Below are 9,052 nucleotides of genomic sequence, written 5' to 3' on the forward strand. Positions count from 1 at the left end.
CAGGTGGTTCCCGGGAAGTTTTGCGGGAGTTGCAGAGGCGAGTCCGGGACGGCGCCCGGCAGCACGCCCTTAGGGAGGAGCCGCCCTTCCCCGGCCCGCGCCGGGCTGCTCGGGGGTGCCAGGCGCTGCTGGCCCGCTGGCAGGGGCGGCCCCCCCGGAGTTTCTTTTTCTTGAAGCGGGGAGAGAAAAAAAAAATCGACTCCTCTCTTCTTCTTCTTTTTTTGAAAGTCAATTGGTTTGGTTCAGACTTTCGCAGCCCACATCCCCACCCCCAGTGCCTGCAAGCATCCACCGTGCCTAGGTGAACAGGGCACTTTCTGAATGGGCTGGCTGCAGGAAGGCATGAACGCAGTTAGGAAGACTCTCCTCACGCAACACGCCTCCGCCAGTCGAGCAGGCGAGCTCCTTCCCCAGGCAGAAAGGCTGGTGCTGTGGCCGCGCTTTAGGAGGGTGCTTCGGTTTGGTGCCCAGCCCCTCTGGACGGGCTGAGGGTTCGTCTGCCTGTGCCTCGGTTCCTTCCCTGAAAATGGGTTGAATTGCCTCGTCTTACCTCCCGGAAGCACGGCCAAGCGAAATCTGGGAGTACGGGTATGACGGCGCAGGGGCCTGCTAGGTAGATGCCATTCAAAGCGTGTTTTCTCTCCATAGTGCCCTCATGGCATCAGAAAGAAACTTCATCCAAAGGAAACTCTCCTGAGTGTGACAGGACAGTAGGAGAGACTCGAACGCTGTCAATTCTTGTTTTGTCTGGGCTCGGACAAAGCGCCCACTGAGGCCAAGGCTTGTTAAAGTGGCGTTAGAGCTGCCTTGAGACCTTCTGGAATGAGCATACGCATCCCAGGGCGTGGGGGAAGCAGGCTGCATTAGCAGCAGTGCAAAATCCTACTCTTTGGGGAAGAAACCCTCCAGAAGGCAGGAATGCAGCTGTATTATTCCAGCAGGGACGGAGGAATGTGTCAGCCTTGTGGATTTGTTTATTATTGGCACAGATGTTACACGCAGGGATTTGGACACCTTTCTGGATTCCTTTTGTAGTAGCCTTAAATGCCTGCGTATAATGAAAAATAAGAATCCTTTTCCAGCACCAGTGTAGTTGTATCTGCTCTCGCAGCTAATAGCAGAGAAAGTTAAAAAAGGAGCAGCCGAACTGTTAAAATAACAGGAAATGTTATTCTCACACAAAGCTTTACCAAAAATCTGCATATTGCAGAGCCCTCAATCAGAGATAACAGAGACGGCAGAACGAGTGTTAGGTCATAGTGTCCGTCTCCCGGCTCGTGGAAAAACCGTTCCACCCTGCAGCCTTCCTGAGTGCTTTCTCCCTGCGATTCAGGCAGCGAGAAAGCCAAAGACTACACTCCAGCAGTCTAGATAGAAGATGCATATTTTTTAACACGGAGGGTTACTAACCACTGGAACAAGTTAGCAGAGGATGTGGTGGATTTTTCCATCACTTGAAATCAAGACTGGACAGCTTTCTAAAAGATACGCTCTAGTTAAACCAGAAGTTACGGGTTTGATGTTGGGTGAAATTGGGTGGCCTGTCGCTCTAAGAAGCTCAGGCTAGTTGATTGTAATTGTCCCTTCTGGCTTTCCAGCCTGCCCCCCTACCCCCGGGATCCCAACCCCACTGCTTTTTCTAAGGTCCAATTTTAATTAAGCTACTGGAAGTGCTCGTTCACGTGGCAGCTCTTACGTGGAAGCAAATATAATAAAAAATGAAATCTCTATCCGCTAAGACAGGCTGCTCCAGCACTTCCTGAAACTCAAATCCAAATTTTTCCACCACCCCTAAATGGCACCGTCTTTCCTCATTATACCTTGTAATCTTGTGTTTCCGAGGAGGTGCCTGTGGGACAGATTGCTGGCATGGGTTATTGCAACCCTTTTTCCCCTTCCTCCCATCTTCTCAGCACTATTTCTACAGACTCCCTTGCTACCTTAGGGACCCACTCCTGTTCTCTGTGAGCCCTGCTGCGTGACTCCCTTCCACTTCTGTGGGAACTGGGTGGGACCTGAGGTTTATTTTCCTGGGAAGACAGAATTTCAGGTAAACTCAGGACGTGCTTCCACTTGCTTCTGTGGGCGGAGGGGAGGCAGATGTGATGGATCTCATTCGGGAAGCACTGGGAAGAATGAGCTCTGTTTAAGGAGAACATCTGGGGGCGTTCGTGGGATTCCACCCAGATGGGTCCAGAAAGTCCTAGCTGGAGCTCAGCAATGTTGTGTGGCTGGTGGGTCGTGCCATAGCTGCTCTCCATTCAAGTTTCCTAAGTCCTGCACACCAGAGGCTCCGCTGAAATCTTCTGGGAGCTGACGGCTGCTTGCTGTCAGACTGCCATCTAGAAGATAATATTCTGGAGCCCCAGAGTTATGGGAGGGTGATTTGTGGAGCAGGGAAGTTGCCTACAAGGGGTTAAGTGATTTGGGAGTGGATGCAGCTGCATGCAGTTCATGACAATGTGGAGAAGCTTGAGAGAGTCTGGAGGAGAGCCACGCGCATGATCAGAGGGCAGGAGAACAGGCCTTACGATGAGACCCATGGGACTCTTCAGCCTGGAAAAGCGCAGGCTCAGGGGGGTTACCTGGTGGCTACCTGTAAGTACGTAAGGGGTGTAAGCATGTACGTACGATGTAAGTATGTACATTATGTAAGTACATAAGGGGTGTGCATCAGGATCTGGGGGAAGGCCTGCTCACCAGAGCACCCCAGGGGATGACAAGGTCAAACAGTCACAAAATCCTCCAAGACTGTTTTAGGCTGGACATCAGGAAAAACTTCTTTACTGTCCGAGCCCCCAAGGCCTGGAACAGCCTGCCGCTGGAGGCGGTGCAAGCACCTACTTTGGACTCCTTTAAGAGGCATTTGGACATTTATCTTGCGGGGATCCTTTGACCCCAGCTGACTTCCTGCCCTGGGGGAAAAGGGGCTGGACTCGATGATCTTCCGAGGTCCCTTCCAGCCCTCATGTCTATGAAATCTATGAATCGATGAAAATAAAGGACCCAGAATGCAAATGTCTTCTCATTGCCTCCACCCGGGTGCCAGAACCCTCCCGGAGAGATATGAGTGTGGGGTTATAAACATGGGTGGTAAAACAACTGGGGGCAGAGATGGGGGAACATGAAATCTGGGCTCTGCAGGCACTGGTAGTAACACCCCTATTGTCTTTGCATGCCATGCATTTGTACAGCACCTAGCACGCTGCGGCCCTGATGTGACTTTGCCATGCGGACAGGAGTAGATTTCTAAGAAGAAGGAAGGATGGGCTGACAAGTGAAGTGGGGGAAAGTTTGGGCTCATCCTGGAAAGAGAAGGGATTTTTCTAACCCTGTCCCTGGAGGGGGGCAATATTATGGGGGCAATTCTCACCGCTCCTCCGAAAGGGGCCTCTCTTCTGCAAAGCAGTTCAGCAATTCCCGTGTGCAGAAGCAGGCTGAAACAGGAGGGGGAGCCCTCACTGCATCAGCCAAAGGGGAGGGGGAGCTTGTGACTGCCCGAGGGAGCTCCCCTCTGCTCCCAGCAAAGCAGGGGCAGTTGTGTTCCCCCTCATCCCCCCCTTTCACTGTATACAGAGAAATATTCATCTCTTGCATCTGACATTATTATTAAGCCTGAAGAAGCAGCATTTTTTTTTTTTTCAGATTTACTCTAAATATTACTGGTCGTATTATGCTATTGATTTTTAAGCTGAACTCCCCACTGAAATCATTAAAGCTTAAAAATGGATAGCACAATACAACCCTTTATTAGCAACATAACTTTCTTTTTTAATCAACACAAAAGGGCAGATTCTGTGCGCAGATTTGTGCTCTGTGTCTCAGCCACGTTCAGACAATCCCCCCTCCTCCGCAGAGCTGTACCATCTACCTGTCAATGCAGCTTGACTAGGCTATTCTTTAGGAAAATATAAAGAGGAGAATCAATGTGTGCCTGGGCTGCTGCTTTTTTTTATCCTCCTCTTTCAAGGCCTTGGTACATGAGCGTAGTTCTATTTATTTAGGCTTTTTAAAACTAACACTAAAAAAAAGAAGCAGATTTGAGCACGGATTTACAGTAGCATATCTCTTCTTCATGCCCATCTCCGGTCGGAGAGGGGCTGTGTTCCTGGTAGGAATCAACTTACCGTTTTAGCAATGGTAGACTTTTCCTCCAGGGATTCCCTCGGGGCGGCCATTACTGTGTGGTAGAAATGTGCAGGAAAAAGAAAGTGCGGATTAGCTGGATGTGACTGTTCCAAATAGCGAATTTCCACCACTTGTGGCTGCGCCTGTTATAAGGCGTACTCTTTAAAGAGCACTTTGTGCGTGCAGAGCTTTGCTCCTTCACCAGAGATCCCTAGCAAGGCCTCTGAGGGGTAGGAGTGCGTTACCACCACTTCCCAGTTGGGGACCATCTTCAAAAGGTCCGGTCCTTTCAGCCCTTGTTGGGTCTTGGGGTATTTGGTTTGCATAAAGCCCCACCTCCTGGAGTCAAGTGAATGCATGAGACCTGCAGCTTTCATTAAAAAAAAACAACCCACCAAAGCTCCTCTACCCTCTGTAGTTGCATGGTGAAAGCAGTAATTTCCGTGCCGTGTGTGTGGATGTGCAGCGCTCTCCCTCCTTGTGCAGCAGCAACTAGCACAGGGACAGGCAATTATTTCGGGCGGAGGGCCACTTACTGAGTTTTGGCAAGCCATTGAGGGCCTCGTGACAGGCAGCCAGGGGCAGATAAATATTAATTTTCTAAATTTTTAGGGACCCCACGGGCCAGATAGAATAGGCTGGCGCGCCGCATGCCCCACCCCTGAACTAGCAGGATTAGTTTCAGCCCTGATGCATACGGCCGCTGCAGCTCCTGAAATGGCTGTCCTTTCCAGTGGATCCGCTATTGGCCTCAACATCAGCGGTTCCCAAAGTCCGACAGATTGTGCACCCCCAATTTAAAATGATACGACCTTAAGTACCACCAGCACATTTTTTGCCATATGAAGTAATTATAATAAATCTGCGTATCACTGACAGGTGGTCTGGATACCACTGGTGGCACCTGTACCACAGATTGAGAACTGCTGCTCTACATGAGTGCCTAAGTCAAGAGAAAGGTGCCATTATGAAGACAGCTCATTGCACTAGTGAGCCCCTTGGTATCACCTGGAATCGGGGTCTGGGTCTGTCCCTGCTAGCGGTGCATCCTCAACTTCATGCAACAGGAACTGAGAGTGCTCCTTGCTTCTAAGGATTGTGGTTTTAGTCCGTCCTCCCTGCAGCACTCCCGTGAATTCCTGTCACCTTATTAGCACTTGGCTGCAAAGACAGCAAGCCAGAGCTGGTTCCTCTGGTCTGGCTGAGCCGAGCACAGGGCTGGTGGGGAGAAGGAGGGGCGGAAAGAGCTTTATGCCACCTTTGTGACTTGCGGTCTGAGGGCTAGCTTGGCTTCTGGTACAGTTTACACCATGCTCTGATGCATAAATTTGCCAACTACTGTCTTCAATGGGACTAGTTGGAGGAGAAAGTATTTTCACAAGGTTCAGGCTTTCGTGATTGAAGCCTTCTTCCAGAATGGCAGCACTCAAGCAATATAAAAGCTTGGGACTCTTTGCCTGCTGGTGGTCCTGTGTGCCTACGCCATGTATTTGCTATAGAATATGGTATGGCATTACTGAAAATTGCCAAGCCATAAAGCAAGGATGGCTCTTAGGGGTTTGTAACGAGAAGTTTGGTGATGGCTTAATCAGAGTGACTGTTGTGCTTCTCTACAGCAGGTAAATCTTCTCTTACTGTTACTTTACTTTAAAAAAACGGGAAGACAAAGAGCTGTAGGTGAACAGGTTGGAGGCATGTTTTGATTCTCACTTGTGTAAGTCTCTGTCTTCCATGCTGTAATCCTGATTCTGTGCATGGGAGTGTTACTTTACCCAATCCAAGGGGATGGTTAGGTGAATACACACACTTATTCATCTGTAGAATTAGGCCCATGGGCTAAGTACAGATGATCAAAAACCCAAGGCTGGATCAATTTAATCATTGCAGGTTAGTCTAAGCTGTGTAGATTGAACCAATAAGCAAGTGAACAGACATTTACTTTTGGTTCTGGAAATGCATCCTCTTGCCTGTAGTAGCCCAGGCCACAAGTCAGGGGGGTTGCTACAGCATGCCTCCTTGCTGGCCGGAACATACACCTTGGACCAAGGCTAGCTCACCCACCCTACAAGGGAGGGGTTTGTGGGGGAGGTGCAAAGCATGCTGGGATACTGGGGCACTGTGAGTTAACTTGAATCTGTAGGTACCTGGGACAGAAGTTCACCTAAGTCAGTCAAGTGTGATACTACATCCATCTAAGTTTATCTTATATTGGCTTTGGCCATTTTGAAAGCAGTTTATGTGCACTGAACTTCTGTGGTGTTACAGATTTGAACTGGTTGCCAATCACTTATACTAGTTAATGTGTAATTTTTGTCCCTAATGAGTTAGAGAATGGTTAAAGTGACAGTTTCAAAAGTATCTAAGTGATTTAGATGCACAAAATAAGTCGTTTTTTACTGTTGTAAGTCACTTAGATTTTTTTTTAGTTCCTACCCTTTGATTTAGTATCTTGAAGCATGTATTTAGGTGCACATGTGCATACCTAAGCATGTACACATATAGAGTGTTTTTTTTTTCTGAGCATGAGGGAGTCAGGAGGACAAATCCCACACTGGCTTTGAGTGGGAGTTGGGTGCCTAATGCCCTTAGATGATTAAAAATCTTACCCACTATACAGAAGAGGCAGAATGATTTCTCCAAGGAATTGTTTCTCCTCTGAACCATAAAGCTTACATGGCTTTCTTCCCATGCTTAAGTTTCTTGCTGGGAAAAAAAAAAAAAAGGTTTTTTGCCTCCAATTAGAATAAATCAGTTTTGAGATTTAACATTTCTTGGCTAAAATCTGCTGACAAAAAGAATATTTAAAATCCAAAGTGAGGATGTTTGAAGGAGGAGAAAAAGTGGGGGGAAAAAAATCTTTTTTAGCTATTTTGAAAAGGTTGGGTGCACACACAGGAACATGTGGATGTTAAAATTAGGTTACCTAATGCATCCAGGCTTCGAAAAGTCTGATTTCTTTGCATGGGTGCTAAATGCACCTGGCTCCTCAGGAAGCCATTGGAATGGCAGGCATACGCACCTTTGAAAATCAGGCTGCTAGAAATTTGGTGCCTTGACATGGTTTTAGAGGCCTATGGCTTCAAAATCATTGGCTGGCATGTCCCCTGTCGCTTCCAGAAATTCTTCAGGTTTTTTCTGCCGCCCTTGTTGGACAATTTTGAGTTACAGTAGGTACAGGAGAACAGGTGCATTCAGCTGGAAGTACCTTCCGCTGTCTCTTGTCTGCACAGTGCTCACACATGGGCTTCTGCTCACTGATGAGGATGTTCTGAGATGCGATTGCCACACCAATACACAATAAAAACCATTTCACTTTCATGTAACAATAATGCTAATAAAAAGAATAAAGCAAGCAGAGCCCTACCTCACCCAGATATGGTGAGCCTTTAATAAATGAATGTAAAAGATCTGGGGTCCACAGATTTATGCTTCAATCTACATGCGAAAGGGGTTACTGATTAAAAAAAAAAAAAAAATATCTCCAGGAAGCAAGCAAAGTTCTTCCAAGGACCTGATCCAAAACCTATTGAAATCCATGGAACGATTCCTATTGATTCTATGTGGGTGTTTTACCTTTCTGGTGAAAAGCAATAGCTTATGTTCCTTCTCAAGTTGCTCTTTGGGTAGGGAAAACGTGGAAAAGCCTCTCCTCGTTGGGTCTGGAAGGTTATAGGATTATGGGCCATTATGAGTGTTTTGGAATAGTGGAGGTGGAAATTGCATGATTTCATTTCTATTTTTTCAATGATTTTCTTCAAATCGAGTCCCTTCCTAACAAAACAGAAATATGCATGCTATGCTCCACGATGTCAGGGGGGAATTTGTAAGCTTTTGGACAACAGGAGCTGGACGCTGTATGGCACTGCTTTGTTACTTCTATTGTTCTTTCTAGCTGAGAAGCCTGAAACACTTTGAACTATTAGCAGCATTGCCAGCTCTCTCAATTTTATCATGCATCTGACAAGCCCTTATTTTTTTTCCGCAAAACCCTGAGCTCCTGGAGTCACGTGAATATATGAGAATCTCTGCTTCCATTTCTTACACAAGTGAGTTTTTGCCCTGCCTGGCTGCAAAGAAAAGTTTGACAATATGACTTCAGTGTTTCCCAAAGGTTAAAACATCAGAAATTAAAGGGAAGAAGAACTCAGTATATATACATAGATGCGTGCATGTGTGTGTATAATGCATGGTTTTATTTTAAGGCAGTGCCATTATTTTTGGGAATATGACAGGTTTTGAATAGTGGGGTCTGGCAACACTGCAACAGCAAAGCCTCATAATGGCACTGTCAAGTACTAACTGTTTTACAAGAGGGAAAATCAAAGTGCAAGGGTATGTGTGTGTGTGTGTATATATATATATATATATATATATATATATATAAAAAAGCTTGACTTTGTGAGATGCTCCATGCCACAGGATCAAGCGTGAAGACTTTCAAAAACAGGTACCTAAGTGTGGAGTTAGGTGCCTGTATGTAAGTGGTCCATACTTTGCAAGGGCTGAACAGTTGATGGTTCCCACTTTCAACCCAAAGTGCTGAGTACTGTTAAAAATGAGGCCACTTATGCTTAGGTGTTTAAATATAGATTTAGGAGCCTGACTTTTGGCATCTCTTCTTGAGAGCCTTAGACTTGCCTGTGGCCATTCAGGGATGCTTTGGCAGAACTGGGAATAGATTTTGTGGTTGAGACAGGCTTCGGTATCACAAGACCCTTCTCAGTAAGGAGGTTTTGCCCTATTCTCATAAGCATGAATGAAGAACTTCAGACCATTGAAAAGCATCTCTGAGCCTCCCCTGGTGAGTTCCCTGAATCTGTTCTTTCAGGTGTATCTCCTGTTTGCTTGCATTTGGTTTATCGAATGTGATATAGTTTTATTGTGTTTGAAAAAGCTCTGAGGCTTCCTTCCCCCGCCCCCCCAC

Source organism: Crocodylus porosus, unplaced genomic scaffold, assembly GCF_001723895.1.
Source record: "Crocodylus porosus isolate Cpor-Errol unplaced genomic scaffold, CroPor_comp1, whole genome shotgun sequence".
NCBI classification, from domain to species: Eukaryota; Metazoa; Chordata; order Crocodylia; family Crocodylidae; genus Crocodylus; species Crocodylus porosus.